Below are 17,551 nucleotides of genomic sequence, written 5' to 3' on the forward strand. Positions count from 1 at the left end.
AGGTAGATGCGATCGGTACCTTCTCCTCATGACATCATTTGACGCGCTCTAATCTAACATAAGCCAGTAAGCCTGTGCCTCCAACTCGGCCTGCTCTGCAGCCATCCTGGTTTCCTCAGCCGCCAGGTCTGCCTTGGCTTGAGTTATCTGATCCTTCACCTTCACGATTTCTGCGTTATGCTCATCCTGATTCACCGGGTTAACTTCCGCCAGCAGCGCTGCCAAAGCATCAAATAAATCAGATAAAACCTGAGCCGACGGTCGCACAGGGCCTCCTGCCCCGGCTGTTGTCGCCGCTACTGATCTAGAAATCATCGCCGCTGCAGTCGAAGAATGCTGCACAGGCTGTGTACCGGCCATGAAGATCAAACCCGGCTCGGCGGATCGAAGGGGTCCGGAATACTGTTGCCATCATAATAACCCCCAAACCGGCCGTCTTGCAGTTGATACAACAACTCGGTCTCTCCGGTAGATGACTCGTCATCAGAGTAAACGACGGTTTCATCACCAGATGCCGATCTAACCTAAGATTCCGCTTCGAGGATGACTCCCAAGAAGGCACGCTTCACGGCGGGCTGGGCCCGGGCGGGTCTCGCACACTGAGACGTTTCGACGATGTCGGTGCAGATGTCCGGCTCAGCGCCCGGCTCGCCAATCTTGCCAATGAAGACGTGAATACCGCCGAAGGGGACCCGGTACCCGTACTTGAATCAGCCGGCCTCGGGGCCCCTGCCTGTGTTGTCGATGTCGAGCTTGCCGCGATGACTCTTGGTTATCCGGCCCACAGCGTATCCCTTAAGCCCTTCGAAGCTACCCTCTAAAAACTCAAAACCATCGTGTGATGGCCCCACGGTGGGCACCAACTGTCGTGGTTTTGTCACGGCGGATATCCTAGTGAAAGGACTTAGTCATGGAGCCATCACGACGGGTTAGCTTAAAGGGGTTTAAAGCAGGACAAGGGACACAAGTAGTTTATACTGGTTCGGCCCCTTGCGGTGAAGGTAAAGGCCTAATCCAGTTGATGTGGAATTGCTAGGGTTTCGATGACCAAGGAGCGAATCCGCTATGCCTGGCTCTCGAGTTGTTGTTTCTTGTCCCTGAACCGCCACCAGGTCGTCCCTTTATATACACAAGTAGACGCCCGGCGGTTTACAGAATCCCGGCCGGCTTATACACGTGCCTGGCTCGGTTTGTACCCTTTCCTATCTTACAACACAAGTTACATAGTATATGGCGGTTTATGTCTACGGGCCCTAATCCACCTTTGGGCCCTGGGCCTCTAAGCTTGTTAAGCAAAGCGCCACACTCCTTGTCTTCATGGGCTTCAATATGAATGACTCGTTATAGGTATAACCCGGCCCCACCTGGGTGGTTTATACTTAGTAGTTATATCCCCAACACCGTCCATGACGGAGAAAACCATGGTAGAAGCGAGGGCAAGGAAAATATCGGGGAGTTCCCGGTTACGATTGGTGGCCAAGGGCCGAGCGATGTGTGTTTCTTTCGTAACGTACGCGCGTGGGTGTGAGGTGTTGGGCTCTAACTAAACCTGAGTGAGGCTTTTGCCTACTAAACCAGAGCGATTGCACTGCAGGCTACGCATTACTGAACCCGAGCGATCGATCAATCTGGCTGTTAACTGAACCTGATCGACCGATTCCTTCGCTACTGCTGCTAACTGAAGCTGATCGATGCTGCCTCTGGATGAACGGTGAGCGTTGTTGGGGGGAGGGTTGGATGCACAGTTCCCGGTGGGGGGGGGTTGGATGAATAGGACCCCATGGTAGTAGAGGCCGTTGCCGCTGGATGAACAGGACCCCGATCGAGCTGGTTGGGGGTGGATGAACAGGACCCCACGGAGGGCTGGATGAATAGGACCTCGTGCAGGGCTTGTTGAACAGTAGCCGGTGGAGGGATGGATGAACAGTAGCCCGTGGAGGGGTGGTTGAACAGGACCCTGTGGAGAGGGCTGGTTGAATAGTAGCCGGTGGAGGAGCGGTGGAGGCTGGATGAACAGGAGCATGTGGATGAAAAGTCGCACATGGAGGCTGGAGGAGGTTGACTATGGATGAACAGTAGCATGTGGAGGCAGTCGACGGTGGAGATGAATAGTATCTTGTGGAGTCCCGTTTTGCGGTATGGCACACCCCTCCCGATGAACAGGACCCCCATTTCGACCTTAGCGCTCCAACACAAGTCTGTTTCCTCCGTTTTGCGGTACACCACACCCCTCCCGATCAACAGGACCCCGTTTCGACCATAGGAGGTCCAAGAGAATTCTGTTTCCTCCGTTTTGAGATACGCCAGACCCCTCCCGATGAACAGGATCCGGTTTCGACCATGGCCAGTTGAACACAAGGTCGTTTCCTTCGTTCTTCGGTATGCTAGGCCTTGTTTCGATCGGCTGTTCCATCCAAGCCAGTTGGCTCCCGATGAACACGACGTATTTCATTGCCTCCCGATGAACATGATGCATTTCGTTGCCTCCCCATGAAGACGACGCCGTTTCTCCGTTCTGACCCAGCCATGTACACGAGCCCTGGTCGTACGTATGTGCGAGTAGGCGTTCGAGACCCCGCCCATTTGTACGTACGTGGTTGTATTTACATTCTTGCACTCTAGCTATACGTACGTGTACATGCTACGTGCGCGCCACTACTACGACACATGCCCTTCCTTACTCGGCCACGGTTCATCGCTGCAGCATGCAGACAGACTGATCGACCAGTATGTACGTACACGTTCGCGACCAGATTGACAATGCTACGTACGCTTTGACCAGGTGGGTCCCGGCTGTCAGGCACTTCCTTGCCTTCGAAGATGTAGCTGGTGGGTCCTAGCAGTCAGGGGGAAATGTTTTTTTCACAAAATACGGTGGCCCATCCGGTGGGTCCCTGCTGTCAGGTGTAGGAATCATTATTTTCCGCGTAATAAGGAGGCACTTCCTTGCTGCGGCCATGGACCCAGCTGTCAGCCTCTCCACGTACAACACTCTTCCGATGGAAGTCATTCCTTGACCACATTGACCATGTCGTGCCAAGAGCACAAAGGCGGTGGATGATGGCGAGGCCTAGGAAGGGGACGACGAGGAGCCGGGGAAGATGCGGCAGTGGATGCCCACGCTTAGAGGAGTACGAGGGTTCACTGGTTCGACTGCGGTGTGAGGCTGCCGTCGCCGCAGGGCCTGGCCAGCGGTGGGAGTAGTAGGGGGCGGTGAGGCCTCAACGGCAGCACAGCCGACCATTGGAGGCAGGAGCAAGCGGTCTTGCCGGAGCTAGTTTGGGCGGCTGGTGCAAGAAGAGCAGTGGTTGAAGAAGCAACAGGACTGTCGGATTTTGGGTTCCGGCAAAACCCTTGAGGTTCGAACACTGGGGTGCGCACGAAGATACCTCCTCCTTCTCTCTAATCACGCCCTCACCCTCACTGTAATCTCACAGCATAGCTCGTCGAACCCGCAACACAAGGGACATGAGATTTATACTGGTTCGGGCCAGCGATGTGGTGTAATACCCTACTCCAATGTGGTGGTGGTGGATTGCCTCTTGGGCTGAGGATGATCAGTACAAGGGAAGAACAGCCTCCTCAGGAGAGGTGTTCTTGTGCTCATTGAGCTGGTGAGGTGTTCTTGGTGGAATGGATCCTGTCCCTGATGAGATGATCCTCTATGGTGGTGGCTAGTCCTGTTTATAGAGGCCCTAGTCGTCTTCCCAAATATTGAGCGGGAAGGGATCCAACAACGGCCAAATTTGAAGGGAGACAACTAGTACAAGATATCCTGACTAAAGGTGGTCTTCGCCTGCCAAAGGCTTTGGTGGTGACGCCGTCTTGGGCTCCACGGTGACCTCCGTCCTGCCGTCCTGCTGGTCTTGGTCTCGTTGCGCCGATATGGAAACCTTTGCCTGATGCCTCAGTAATCCTCGCCTGTACTTGCCTCCTGAACATCAAAGAGGAAACAAGGACACTGTGCGCACTGGCGCCCGCCTGGCCTTGGTCGTCATGGCTTACGTCATGGGAACCTCGCGAGGTTCCCCTTGCCTTGATCTCTCCGCCCCTCGCGAACCAGCCTGGTGAGGCTGCCCAAGGAGGTCTTGCATCGTCCGCCTCACGAGGCTTGGCCCCTCACGAGGGTCTTGAGTGTTTGCTGGTGAAGATGGGCCGTACGGGGCCGCTAGTGGAGTCACGCCGTGGGCCGCAGGCAGGCAAGTCTGGGGACCCCCGTTCCCAGGATGCCGATAGTAGCCCCGGGCCCAAGGCGCGCTCGGGCTTGGCTTCGAGGCGAAGCCATAGGGAAAGTGCGGAGCACCGCGGGCCCCAACAGCCTCGGCCTTGCTTGACATGTAGCGATTGATTGGAAGTGGGTGTCCCCGCTTCCCCACGCAGCCCTGATATCCGCCTGGCTAGGCGGCTGCCGTGACCTACACAGTTATTCTTCCATCGCTAGCGACACACTCCTCCAACTCTTTCGCCTCCATGAAATTCTGCTCCTTCTCCCAATCCGACCCGAGTTCTGCTCCCTCTGTCGCCATGGTGCCGAACCGAACGGAGAAGGGGAAGAAGCCCCTGTCCTAAGCTAATCCACCCCCGACCTTTGAGCTCGCTGTTGGTCAATCGCTGGTACTCAATCAGGAGGCCATGGGCAAGGTCTACCCGGCGCTTGCCACCAGATTCGGTGAATGGGGAGGGACGGTGGCCTGGCCTGCGTCCCGAGCTACTATCGCTAGGACAGCCACTAAGGTCCAGTTCTTCATTGACGCCCTGTGGGCTGGCCTGGTTCCTCCCTTCTCCGCCTTCTTCAACGCCGTGCTTTCCCATTATCAAATCCATATGTTGCACCTTGATCCCCAATCCATCGCCCTTCCCGCCGTTTTCGCCTTTCTCTGCCAGGCCATGGTGGGCATTGCCCCTTCCGTGGCCCTCATGCGCCATTTCTTCTCGCTGCTCCTGACTGACCCTCTGCAGTGCTCGGGGTGCCTGAGCTTCCAGGCGGTGGCGGCGACGGCCGGCTCGGGGATTGATTTTGAGCTCCCGCCATCCGCGAGCGGGTTTCGGACATGCTGGGTATATGTGGATCTCGGGGTGCTCAGCCCCCTGCTCTTGCCTCCGTCGTCGCCCGTCGTCTGCTACATCTTGATCTTGCATTGGTTTTCCTTGAAGAGGAAAGGGTGATGCAGCAATATTAGTGTAAGTATTTCCCTTAGTTTTTGAGAACCAATGTATCAATGCAGTAGGAAGCTCCTCAAAAGTCCCACGCACCTACACAAACAAACAAGAACTCGCAACCAACGCAATAAAGAGGTTGTCAATCCCTTCACGGCCACTTGCGAAAGTGAGATCTGATAGATATAAAATGATAAGATAAATATTTCCGGTATTTTTATGATATAGAAAGGAAAAGTAAAGATGCAAATAAAAGTAAATTGAAAGCTTTATATGATAAGAGATAGACCCGGGGGCCATAGGTTTCACTAGTGGCTTCTCTCAAGATAGCATAAGTATTATGGTGGGTGAACAAATTACTGTCGAGCAATTGATAGAAAAGCGAATAATTATGAGATTATCTATAGCCATCATGTCCGTGACAAGTAGACCGACTCCTACCTACATCTACTACTATTACTCCACACATCGACCGCTATCCAGCATGCATCTAGAGTATTAAGTTCATAAAGAACAGAGTAACGCATTAAGAAAGATGACATGATGTAGAGGGATAAACTCATGCAATATGATATAAACCCCATCTTTTTATCCTCGATGGAAACAATACAATACGTGCCTTGCTGCCCCTGCTGTCACTAGGAAAGGACACCACAAGATTGAACCCAAAGCTAAGCACTTCTCCCATTGCAAGAAAGATCAATCTAGTAGGCCAAACCAAACTGATAATTCGAAGAGACTTGCAAAGATAACTTAATCACACGTAAAAGAATTCAGAGGAGATTCAAATATTTCTCATAGATAAACTTGATCATAAACCCACAATTCATCGGATCTCAACAAACACACGGCAAAAAGAGTTACATCGAATAGATCTCCAAGAAGATCGAGGAGAACTTTGTATTGAGATTCAAAGAGAGAGAAGAAGCCATCTAGCTAATAACTATGGACCCGAAGGTATGTGGTAAACTACTCACAACTCATCGGAGAGGCCTTGGAGATGATGTAGAGGCCCTCCATGATCGATTCCCCCTCTGGCGGAGCGCTGGCAAAGTCTCCAAGATGGGATCTCGCGGATACAGAAGGTTATGGCAGTGGAAATAGTTTTTCATGGTCGCTTATGATGTGTTCGGGGTACGTAGGTATATATAGGAGGAAGAAGTAGGTCGGTGGCCGCCCGAGGGGCCGACAAGACAGGGGGCACACCCAGCAGGGGGGCGCGCCCTCCACCCTCATGGCTTCCTCGATTGTTTCTTGACTTCCACTCCAAGTCCTCTGGATCTCGGTTGTTCCAAAAAGATCGCTCCCGAAGGTTTCATTCTGTTTCGACTCCGTGTGATATTCCTTTTCTTCGAAACACTGAAATAGGCAAAAAAACAGCAATACGGGCTGGGCCTTCAGTTAGTAGGTTAGTCCCAAAAATGATATAAAAGTGTAAAGTAAAGCCCATAAACATCCAAAACGGGTAATATAATAGCATGGAACAATCAAAAATTATAGATACGTTGGAGACATATCAAGCATCCCCAAGCTTAATTCCTACTCGTCCTCGAGTAGGTAAATGATAAAAACAGAATTTTTGATGTGGAATGCTACCTAGCATAATTCTCAATGTAATTTTCTTTATTGTGGCATGATTGTTTAGATCCAAATGATTCAAGATAAAAGCTTATAAAACATAAAAATAATAATACTCGAAGCATACTAACAAATAATCATGTCTTATCAAAATAGCATAGCCAAGGAAAGCTTATCCCTACAAAATCATATGGTTAGGCCATGCTTCATTTTCATTACACAAAATACTCCCATCATGCACAACCCCGATGACAAGCCGAGCAATTGGTTCATACTTTTTAACGCGCTTCAGCTTTTTCAACTCTTACGCAATACATGAGCGCAAGCCATGGACATAGCACTATGGTGGTATATGGTGGTGGTTGTGAGGACAAAAAGGGAGAAGATAGTCTCGCATCAACTAGGCGTATCAACGGGCTATGGAGATGCCCATCAATAGATATCAATGTGAGTGAGTAGGGATTGCCATGCAATGGATACATTAGAGCTATAAATATATGAAAGCTCAACAAAAGAAACTAAGTGGGTGTGCATCCAACTCGCTTGCTCACGAAGGCCTAGGGCATTTTGAGGAAGCCCGTCATTGGAATATACAAGCCAAGTTCTATAATGAAAAATTCCCACTAGTATATGAAAGTGACAACACAAGAGACTCTCTATCATGAAGATCATAGTGCTATTTTGAAGCACAAGTGTGAAAACAGATAGTAGTATTTTTCCTTCTCTCTTTTTCTCTCATATTTTTTTTTATTTGGCCTTCTCTTTTTTTGGCCTTTCTCTTTTCTTTTTTTGGTGGGCTCTTTGGCCTCTCTCTTTTTCTTTTTTTTAAAGTCCGAAGTCTCATCCCGACTTGTGGGGGGAATCATAGTCTTCATCATCCTTTCCTCACTTGGGACAATAATGTAATAATGAAGATCATCACACTTCTATTAATTTACAACTCGAGAATTACAACTCTACACTTAGAACAAAATATGACTCTATATGAATGCCTTCGGCGGTGTACCGAGATATGCAATGAATCAAGAGTGACATGTATGAAAATATATGAAGGTGGCCTTGCCACAAATACAATGTCAACTACATGATCATGCAAACAGCAATATGACAATGATGGAGCGTGTCATAATAACGGAACGGTGGAAAGTTGCATGGCAATATATCTCGGAATGGCTATGGAAATGCCATAATAGGTAGGTATGGTGGCTGTTTTGAGGAAGGTAAATAATGGGTGCATGATACCGGCGAAAGTTGCGCGGCACAATAGAGGCTAGCAAAGTAGAAGGGTGAGTGTGCGTATATCCATGGACTCACATTAGTCATAAAGAACTCATATACTTATTGCAAAAGTCTACTTAGCCCTCGAATAAAAGTACTAATACGCATGCCCCTAGAGGGATAGATTGGTAGGAAAAGACCATCACTCGTCCCCGACTGCCACTCATAAGGAAGACAATCAAAAGAGCACCTCATGCAACAAATTTGTCACACAACTTTTACCATACGTGCATGCTACGGGACTTGCCAACTTCAACACAAGTATTTCTCAATTTCATAATTATCCACTAGCATGACTCTAATATTACCACCTTTATATCTCAAAACAATTATCAAGCATCAAATTGATCCTAGTGTGTATTGCACTTTCCATGATAGTTTTTATTATACCCAACTTGGATGCTCATCATTCTAGGACCAAATTTATAACCATAGCAAATACCATGCTGTTCTAGAAGACTCTCGAAATAATATAAGTGAAGCATGAGAGATCAACAATTTCTTCAAAATTAAGCCACCGCCGTGCTCTAAAAGATATAAGTGAAGCACTAGAGCAAATACTATCTAGCTAAAAAGATATAAGTGAAGCACATAGAGTATTATAATAAATTCCAATCATGTGGGTTTCTCACAAAAGGTGTGTACAGAAATGATGATTGTGGTAAACTAAAAAGCAAAGACTAATATCATACAAGACGCTTCAAGTACAACACATATTATGTGGCAAATAAGAATATAGCTCCAAGTAAAGTTACCAATGAACGAAGACGAAAGAGGGGATGCCTTCCCGGTGCATCCCCAAGCTTAGTCTTTTGGCTATTCTTGAATATCTTGGGGTGCCATGGGCATCCCAAAGCTTAGGCTCTTGCCACTCCTTATTACATAGTCCATCAAATCTTTTACCCAAAACTTGAAAACTTCACAACACAAAACTCAGCAAGAAATCTCGTAAGCTCCGTTAGTGCAAGAAAGAAAAACCACCACATAATTTATTGTAATGAAATCATTCTTTATTTATATTTGTGTTAAACCTACTGTATTCCAACTTCTCTATGGTTCATACCCTTACATACTGGCGATAGATGCATCAAAATCAGCAAACAACACTTGAAAAAACAGAATCTGTCAAAACAGAACAGTCTGTAGCAATCTGTAACTTTCGAATACTTCTGGAACTCCAAAAAATCTAACCTAAATTGGTGAACGTGGGGAATTTGTCTATTAATCATCTTCAAAAATAATCAACTAAAAAGCTCATTCCAGTAAATTATGAGAGCAATTCTCGTGAGCGCTAAAGTTTCTGTTTCTTACAGCAAGATCATATAAACTTCACCCAAGTCTTCCCAAAGGTTGTACTTGGCACAAACACTAATTAAAACATAAAACCACACCTAAACAGAAGGTAGATGAAATATTTATTGAATAACAGCAAAGAAAAATATTGGGTTGTCTCCCAACAAGCGCTTTTCTTTAAAGCCTTTTTAGCTAGGCATTGAAATTTCAATGATGCTCACATGAAAGACAAGAATTGAAGCATAAAGAGAGCATCATAAAACATGTAACAAACAAAATTAAGTCTAACATACTTCCTATGCATAGGTTTCTTATAGGAAAAAAATTATCATAGCAAGCAAAAACTATCATATGCAAGGAAGAAGACGATAGCAATCTCAACATGAAGAGAGGTAATTTAGTAACATGAAAATTTCTACAACCATATTTTCCTCTCTCATAATAATTACATGTAGGATCATAAGCAAATTCAAAAAAATATCTATCACATAACATATTCTGACCACGATCCATATGCATGCAAAGTTGACACTCTTCCAAAATAGTGGGATTAACATTAATTAAAGTCATGACCTCTCCAAACCCACTTTTATCAAAAATACCATAAGATTGAACGTTCTCCAAATATGTGGGGTCTAAAGTTGACACTCTTCCAAACCCACTTTCAATATTATTGCAAACACTATTATCAATCTCATATTCATCATGGGGCTTAAATAAACTTTCAAGATCATAAGAAGAATCACCCCAATCATGACCATTGCAACAAGTAGTAGACATGGCAAAACTAGCATCCCCAAGCTTTGGGTTTTGCATATTATTAGCACAATTGACATCCAAAGAATTTATAGTAAAATCATTGCAATCATGCTTTTTATTCAAAGATCTATCGTGAATCACTTCATAAAGTATTTCATCACAATTTTCAGATTCATGGATTTCAAGCAAAGCTTCATAAAGATAATCTAGTGCACAAAACTCACTAGCAATTGGTTCATCATAATTGGATGTGTTAAAAAGATTAGCACGCGGATGAGGATCCATAGATCTTAGCTTCTCTGTTTAGTAATAAATACACAATCATTCCAACAAAATGAGCAAGCGAGCCAAGTAAGACATTAAGGTAAACGAAAAGACAAACGGAAGAAGGGCGAATAAAACGGCAAGGGTGAAGTGGGGGAGAGGAAAATGAGATGAAAATGGAAAATAATGTAAATGCGAGGGAGATGAGTTTGTGATGGGTACTTGGTATGTCTTGACTTGAGCAAAGACCTCCTCGGCAATGGCGCCAGAAATCCTTCTTGCTACGTCTTGAGCTTGTGTTGGTTTTCCTTGAAGAGGAAAGGGTGATGCAGCAATAGTAGCGTAAGTATTTCCCTCAGTTTTTGAGAACCAAGGTATCAATCCAGTAGAAGGCTCCTCAAAAGTCCCACGCACCTACACAAACAAATAAGAACTCACAACCAATGCAATAAAGGGGTTGTCAATCCCTTCATGGCCACTTGCGAAAGTGAGATCTGATAGATATAAAATGATAAGATAAATATTTTTGGTATTTTTATGATATAGAAAGGAAAAGTAAAGATGCAAATAAAAGTAAATCGAAAGCTTTATATGATAAGAGATAGACCTGGGGGCCATAGGTTTCGCTAGTGCCTTCTCTCAAGATAGCATAAGTATTATGGTGGGTGAACAAATTACTGTCGAGCAATTGATAGAAAAGCGAATAATTATGAGATTATCTAGGCATGATCATGTATATAGGTATCACGTCCGTGACAAGTAGACCGACTCCTGCCTACATCTACTACTATTACTCCACACATCGACCGCTATCTAGCATGCATCTAGAGTATTAAGTTCATAAAGAAAAGAGTAACGCATTAAGAACGATGACATGATGTAGAGGGGTAAACTCATGCAATATGACATAAGCCCCATCTTTTTATCCTCGATGGCAACAATACAATACGTGCCTTGCTGCCCCTGCTGTCACTGGGAAAGGACACCCCAAGATTGAACCCAAAGCTAAGCACTTCTCCCATTGCAAGAAAGATCAATCTAGTAGGCCAAACCAAACTGATAATTCGAAGAGACTTGCAAAGATAACTTAATCACACATTAAAGAATTTAGAGGAGATTCAAATATTTCTCATAGATAAACTTGATCATAAACCCACAATTTATAAGATCTCGACAAACACACCGCAAAAAGAGTTACATCGAATAGATCTCCAAGAAGATCGAGGAGAACTTTGTATTGAGGTTCAAAGAGAGAGAGAAGAAGCCATCTAGCTAATAACTATGGACCCGAAGGTCTGTGGTAAACTATGCACAACTCATCAGAGAGGCCTTGGAGATGATGTAGAGGCCCTGCGTGATCGATTCCCCCTCCGGAAAAGCGCCAGCGAAGGCTCCAAGATGGGATCTCGCGGATACAGAAGGTTACGGCGGTGGAAATAGTTTTTCGTGGTCGCTTCTGATGTTTTTGGGGTACGTAGGTATATGTAGGAGGAAGAAGTAGGTCGGTGGCCGCCCGAGGGGCCCACAAGACAGGGGGCCCGTCCAGCAGGGGTGAGCGTGCCCTCCACCCTCGTGGCTTCCTCGATTGTTTCTTGACTTCCACTCCAAGTCCTCTGGATCACGTTTGTTCCAAAAAGATCGCTCCCAAAGGTTTCATTCCGTTTGGACTCCGTTTGATTCCTTTTCTTCGAAACACTGAAATAGGCAAAAAAAATAGCAATACGGGCTAGGCCTTCGGTTAGTAGGTTAGTCCCAAAAATGATATAAAAGTGTAAAGTAAAGCCCATAAACATCCAAAACGGGTAATATAATAGCATGGAACAATCAAAAATTATAGATACGTTGGAGACGTATCACTGTCCCCATCTCCGGCTGGGGCAACAAGGAGCTCGCGGGCTCTCGCCTTGCCTTCGTCTGGCTCCGGTTGAGGAGGCTGAAGGACCTCGGCGTAGCTGCGCCCAAGGTGAGGAAGGAGTTCCTACGACGCCGCATCGCCCCACTCAAGCGGCATTCCCAGCCAATGTGGGCCCTGACCGGCGACCAGGATCACATGAGGCTTCAGGAGTAGGGGCTCCCGCCCGAGGCGTGAAGAACGGTGCTTGAGGTCTTGACCAGCGACCCCTCACCAAGTGATATGCCACAGGAGGGTTGCCTCCTGTACTGCTGCTCGAACAGGGTGGAGTTCGTGGGGCAGATGTCCCCCTTCGATGAATGGGGGCTGCGTCCAGCCGGCCTTGTGGGGCCCCGTGAGAACCCTGTCACCGTGGTTCCCCTCCTTGCCACCCACGTCGAGCTTGCCCCAAGAGTGGATGCAGGGGGAAAGCACCACTGCAGGCCGGTGGCGCGGGCGCTGAGGTGTCGACGCCACCCGAGGCTCCTGAGGCGCCATCCCCGAGAACCCATGACCCTCGCCCTGAGTGGCAGTTAAGGGGGCGATGCAATCCGCTGCTCCTGAGGCCTCGGCAGGTCATCGCAAGGCGGAGCCCGATAGCTCTCCCCACCTTGACGCTCTTGAGGTCGTCCCCTTAGGCGCTTCGCCAGTCGCGCCTTGTGTTGGCCGCCACATCCAACGCTTCGGCCAGTTCCGCGTGGACTTCGAGGTGCTCCGCAAGAGGAAGGGGTCCCCAAGTTACAGTAGTGGCGCCTTCCGGCCGTTGAAACAGAGGAAGTACATCGGCATAGATGAGTAAGTGCCTTGTTTTTGGAATTCCTTGGGTGCTGCTTCCCTTCCTGACAGTGACCCTTCAGGATCTCTTCTGCTAAAGCCGTGAAGTCTCCTAAGGAGCAGCCTCCTCCTGACTTGATTCCCCCACTAGCCTTGAGCGCCCCAAGCCTCCATGCCGCCCCCGGCGCGGGGTCGGCTGGAGAGGCAGGCTTGCCTGCCTGGCGCCTCGAGCTCGTGCACTTGCCATCTCTTGCTCGTGGCCTCGTCTGGGGTGCGGCAAGCATGCCAAGGGCTCCTCCTCTGGTTGTGGACGGCGGCTGGATGGCTTCGATCCTGGCTTCCTCTTTGAGCAACAAGCTTCAACCCATCCGGGCCTCCGTTGAGGCCCGGTCGGTGACCCGGGAGGCGCCAGCCGCCAGCCCCCTGCTGAAATGGGTCCGCATCAGATCCCGTCGGTAGCCCCCGTTGCGGGGGACGGACGCAGTCGCACACTTAAGTTCGCACACGAACGGAGCGTCGTCCACCACAAGCTCTTTCAGGAGGCAATGGGCATGATGAGCCGGCTTGGCGGAGAACTCACGGATGTTGACACGCGCCTTGAGGCCGAGGACCTCTGGCTGGTGGAGGAGTGGCATCGACTGAAGGTGGCCATCAACCTCGGGCGCCACCAGCGCGAGCTTGAAAATGCGAAGGCCGAGGCGTCTCTTGCGACCTCATGTGAAGCCTGCGCTTGGGCCTTGGAAGAGACCCGGGAGGCTGATCATCACTGCAAAATCACGGAGCAGCACGCGCAGGAGCTCCAAGCCTGGAACGCCTCCTTGGAACAGCAGGTGGAGGCGCGCAAAGCCACCCTCATTGATGAAGGGGACGCCTGCCGAGGAGGAGGAGATCTTGAACCGCGAGGAGGCGCTGGTGCTGGAAGCCACAGAGCGCAGCCTTGAACTTGAGAGGTTGGAGACGAGGGAGCGCCAAGTTGCCCAAGCAGACGACGCCGCCAACGCACGCAAAACAAGGATCCAGGAGGAGGTCAACAGCAGGGTGGCGGAGGCTCCCGCTGACCTTGACAACAGGTATGGCATGAAGCTGAAACTTGTGGGAGCTGAAGCTGACGGTCGGAGTTCTGCTCTCAGGTCGAGGTTGGCAGAAGCGGAGCAGCGCGAGAAGGCCGCCGCTGCCGCCCTGCTCTCTGTGTAGGCCGAACTGGCCTCTTCCTGTGCCGAACTGCTCCCGCTCCAGTAGTGGGTCACTGGCGCCGAGTCCCTCACGCAGAAGAGCAGAGAGGAAGCGCTCCGGCGACAGACGCTGGAGCGCGAACACGCCCCCATGCTCCAAGGCCTCGGGATTAGAGCCAACACGGCGCTGGGCAACATCTATGATGAACATTCCCCTCACACCCACTCGAACGATTATGCCAGTCACCTCCGCTTTTTCACCGATGTGATGGCACGCCTGGAGGATCGATCCGAGAGGGCTCGCGAGCTTGTTGAAGAGAGGAGTCATAGCCTGCTCGGGCCCGCATTCTCCCGCGTCTTCAGCCACCTCCAGAACATCGACCCCAACTTCGATTTTGATGCCACCATTGCCCCTGTACCTGAGGCCATCCGAAGCGACCTGGCGCGCTGGGTGGAAGACCATGTGGATGATTTGGTCAGGGCCTTCACCTCTAATGATGATGTTGTGGTGGTTGCGGCGGATGAAGGTGGCATGGTCGACGATGGTGAGGGTGGCGCCGGCAACGATGACGGTGATGCCAGCGATGGCAATAGCGACACCAATGATGTGCCTGAGGGCAACCCAGAGGACATGGTGAGCGACATGTCCGATTGAGCTCGTGCTTCCTTGTCGTTGACCCTGCATGCATAAGCTCAGGCACGGCCCTGGAAGTTGTAAGAGCATTTTAGGAGGGGAAGCCCCTCATGTAAACGGACTACTGCTTCGATTTCTTAGGCCAAGCTGGAGATGTGTTTTTACGAGCCCTGCTGTGGGCTTATTGCTGCGATTTACCTTAGTCAGGGCGAGTTCCGAACCGGCTCGTGAGGTTGTGAGCTTCTGAGGGGCATGCCGATCCGTCCGAGAGGGCCTTGCGAGAAGCCAATGCCAGTCATGGCAGGACGTGTGCGTGGTGTGCGTGCGCCTCATCTAGCCCCCGCTTGCGAGGAGCTCGCAAAGGGAGGCAGCGGGTGCAAACCCCAAATCATGGCAAGGAACAGATTGCAAGAAATCGCACGAACGAGAAAAGACACGCCCGCGCATACCAATGAAAATTCAACTCCAAACTTAAATCCAAGGCCAGAAAACAGGGCTACACAAAAGAGGTTCAAAAGCAAACGGCCACGTCCGGCGCCTAGTCTAGTCTTCTTGTCTTCTCACCAGCGCGGAGCTAAGTGCTGCCACTAGGACGTGGGAGGGAGCCCCCGAGGCCCGAGGGCGGCACTCCTGAGACTCCGGGGCGTGTACAGCCCCACTCATTATTACGTGAGAGTGTCACGAGCGGAGACCTTCACAGGCGTGAGCCTTACTTCATATCGCCAGACGAGGGGCCCACCTTGCGCCACCCTCAACCACTGTTAGGGGCGTCCAGAAACCAGCACGACACCAAGGGGCAAAGGGGACACCAGTGGCGCCCTCGGCGACCACGGGCCCTCTGCTGGGGGAAAGGCTCACCAGCGCCTCCCCGGCAGAGGGCCTACCTCCGGGTAACGCCCTGCTCCGCGCGATGTGGGAGGGGCCTTGCTCCCGGCTCCTCCCCTGCGGCCTCTAGTGCGCTCCTCCTAGTGGCAGGGGGCCGTCGTGCCGGGGCCACCGTCCACCACTGTGACCTGATCCACCTGAGACCCATGGTTAGCGTAAGCTTGCTCCTGAGAGATTAGCGGTACCCTGTAGCTGTTGTCGCCGGCGTGGTCGACGTTGCTCCCGGGCGGCTCCTGGAAGGCCTCGGGTTCTAGCGCCTCCTCCTCCTAGCCTGGCTCGAAGAACGAGCTAGGGTCATCTTCCGGCGTGTACTCCTGGTCCATCATGCAGGGCACGTGGGCCTCCAAGGCCATTGCCCCGAAAACCTAGCCGAAGTGTCCCATGCTCCACGCCGCCTAACCCAGTGAGCTGCCCTGAGGAGGGTAGGGCGGCCTCCCGTTGGGGCCGTGGGTGGCGACACTCGTGCCCGCGCTCATCAGTGTTGGCACGGGTGCGATGAGGCATCCGGCTCCGCTGGTCGCGCCGGCATCGACGAAACCTCCAGGCGCGCCCGGGGGCACGCGGGCGCATAGTGGCCCGCCGTGCGATCCGGCCGCCGCCTGAGGTGTAAGCAGTGGGCAGAAGGGCGGTGCTCTCGTAGTCGCTGCGTCCAATAGCTCGGCGACGCGCTCCAGCAACGCATCCCGGCCGCTCTCCATCAGTCGGCACCGCAGCAGCTCCCGTGCCACTGTGAGTGCGGCCCTCATGTTTGCCTGTTCCCGCCGGGTGTGCGGCGCCATCGTTGTAGCGTAGCTTGAGGCTCTTGCAGTGGCTCGCGCGCGCCGCATGGTGAGGGTGGACGGCGCCGAGCCGCACCACCCGCGCCCCGCAGCGTATGGCGGTGCGCGTGCCTCCCGAGGCGCGAGGTTGAGCTCTTCTTGGGTGGCTGACATCGTTCAGGCTGGGCTGGGCGCCCAGCGGTCAGCGTCGACCCTCAGTTCGCCAGTCATCTTCGCTGCAGGGCACTGGCGGGTCTGTTGATGGAAGAGAGTCTTCGGCGCACCCCTACCTGGCGCGCCAAATGTCGGATTTTGGGTTCCGGCAAAACCCTTGAGGTTCGAACACTGGGGTGCACACAAAGATCTCTCTTCCTTCTATCTAATCACGCCCTCACCCTCACCGCCATCTCAAAGCTTAGCTCGTCGAACCCGCAACACAAGAGACATGAGATTTATACTGGTTCAGGCCACCGATGTGGTGTAATACCCTACTCTGATGTGGTGGTGGTGGATTGCCTCTTGGGCTGAGGATGAACAGTACAAGGGAAGAACAACCTCCTCAGGAGAGGTCTTCTTGTGCTTGTTGAGCTGGTGAGGTGTTCTTGGTGGAATGGAACCGGTCCCAGATGAGATGATCCTCTATGGTGGTGGCTAGTCCTATTTATAGAGGCCCTGGTCCTCTTCCCAAATATTGAGCGGGAAGGGATCCAACAATGGACAAATTTGAAGGGAGACAACCAGTACAAGCTATCTTGACTAAGGTGGTCTTCGCCTGCCAAAGGCTCTGGTGGTGACGCCGTCTTGGGCTCCACGGTGACCTCCGTCTTGCCGTCCTGCTGGTCTTGGTCTCGTTGCACTGATATGGAAACCTTTGCCTGATGCCTTGGTACTCCTCGCCTGTGCTTGCCTCCTTAACACCAAAGAGGAAACAAGGACACTGTGCGCACTGGCGCCTGCCTGGCCTTGGTCGTCATGGCTTATGTCATGGGAACCTCGCGAGGTTCCCCTTGCCTTGATCTCTCCGCCCCTCGCGAGCCAGCCTGGTGAGGCTACCCCCGATGAGGTCTTGCATCGTCCGCCTCACGAAGCTTCGCCCCTCACGAGGGTC

The sequence above is a fragment of the Triticum aestivum genome, chromosome 2A, assembly GCF_018294505.1.
Source record: "Triticum aestivum cultivar Chinese Spring chromosome 2A, IWGSC CS RefSeq v2.1, whole genome shotgun sequence".
NCBI classification, from domain to species: domain Eukaryota; kingdom Viridiplantae; phylum Streptophyta; class Magnoliopsida; order Poales; family Poaceae; genus Triticum; species Triticum aestivum.